General features: G+C 34.1%; 1 protein-coding gene across 3 annotated transcripts in view; it reads left to right on the top strand.

Moving 5' to 3' along the window:
- LOC106458272 (cyclin-dependent kinase-like 1) overlaps positions 1–2035 on the top strand; it is a 37942-nt gene that overhangs the window by 6818 nt on the left and 29089 nt on the right. The window lies entirely within an intron of this gene.

The following is a 2035-nucleotide window of genomic DNA, read 5'->3' on the forward strand; positions in this document are numbered from 1 at the left end:
CTTTTTTTTTTAATTACAAAATTATCATGAACCACGGTAGTGGTTCATAATCGGGATCGCCCATTTGTTTTTCATTATTATTGTTCCGCTAGCCTACAGCAAAGATGACTGTGAGTGTTGTAATAAAACCTGGTTATTATTACTAAACGCATCATTGCGCATTGTGTAGGGTAGTTTTTAAGTTTATTTTACTACCTTAGCAAATAACAGCGGCTGTATAACTGTTAATACCCAATTGTTTTAATGTAGCCTGTGGCTTATATGGAGCCTGATAATCTACATGCATACATATATAGCTGAGTGCAGACCGTGGATGTAATTCAATGTTTATATTGCAAGCATGGCACATGAACCATAGCGATTATTAACTTATTGGTGCAACTGTATTGATATCGTATATCATTTGTTTATATATAGTGTTCCTGCTCTTTCGGACACGACGCTGCTGACAGGATCACAGTTTTTTTACAACTATATGACCGATTTCGGCTATGTTACACAAACGTCTAGACTGGCTCCCACAACAGAAATATTTAAGCTGTAGTTTAAAAGAGAGCATCAAGTTCAATTTCAAACATCGGATCGGCACTCATGGTGATGGCTGACGGTACGTGTCGAATTATAGCCAGCACTGCGTGATTGCGAAGTTCTAACTACTGCAGATAGAGTAGCCATCCTTGAAGCTGACTATAAGGAGTGGCAAGAATCGTGCAAGCAGGAGATGGCGATTCTAGGTGAAAGCGAGGCAGAAATTCTGTAGCTATATATCTTATTTAGAAAATATTTAGTTTCAGATAAAGCATGCAACAGCGATGGCCCACCAGTGTTGAGGGTCACGATCCAAACTCCATAAGAAATGGAGGAGGGAAAGGTGTATTAACATAATCAATTCATACTTGTTAATCAACAAGGTTTCGACCTTGTAGAGTGTGCAGAATGTCACACTAAGAGGAAATCTAGCCAGCTGCAGCAAAACTGTGATCGGCGGAAAGGAGGAAGAGGAAGGGGGAAATATAACAGTTATATATGTTATTCAAAGACAAACAACTTTTGCTTTCTCCAGATCTATCCCAAATTTCACTTTCTTAAAAATGTTACATGCTGAACAGATTGGAAATGATTGGTCTTTAATGCAGCCTGTACGAACATCGCCAAATTCCTTAAATTGAAAAATAATTTGAATAACATACATCTTACTCATGGGTACCCATTTTCTGTAAGATTTTTCTCTAAACTGCTCAAATTTTTAGCAGTTTTGTCTAGAGGATTGGAGCATCAGTAGGCTATGTCTATATTTTCCTAGTTATCGAAAAGTATAGGAAGACAGTAGATGTAAATTTCTTCTGTCCACTTCTTATATTTTTCTATGAAAAAACTTAGTTACACAAAGTTAGTTATTTGAATCTAAAAATAATCTCCCGTATTATATGTCACTAAAATGATCACGCAAATACTATGGATAGCTCATTAGTGTTTAGTGCGTTTCATGAAGTGAGTTTTTACAATTCTAAAACAGTTTATTATTGGTATAATGATATTATTTGTGCCCACAAATTAACCTCATATTAATGTTTTGAATAGAAATAAATTTTCGTAATACACACACACACACATATGCCTATTCTTTAATAAAGAAGTGGCACAGAATGTTTGCTTTCGAAAGTTTAGAAATCCGTTTTATTTGTTTTTGGCGGTAATGGTGATTTCGGATCATTCAAGTTAAAATAATTTAACACGTTAGTGAAATTATCATATCATGAGACGATTGAGAATATATATTAATAGGAGATTTTATAAGTTGCGTTATTTAATGATGGCTTGTGCGATCATAAAACTTCACACACCAAAAATGCTTATTTCAAACAATAAGTTAACATACAACCCTAAGAAAATGCATGCTATAATAATAATAATAATACTATGGGAAGAGGTCCCACCTGGATATTTTGGTGTCTGTTGATGTAACATGTATATATATATATATATATATATATTATTTTATTATTATTATTATAGGTTATTAACATAAGGATCT

Source organism: Limulus polyphemus, unplaced genomic scaffold, assembly GCF_000517525.1.
Source record: "Limulus polyphemus unplaced genomic scaffold, Limulus_polyphemus-2.1.2 Scaffold438, whole genome shotgun sequence".
Taxonomy (NCBI): domain Eukaryota; kingdom Metazoa; phylum Arthropoda; class Merostomata; order Xiphosura; family Limulidae; genus Limulus; species Limulus polyphemus.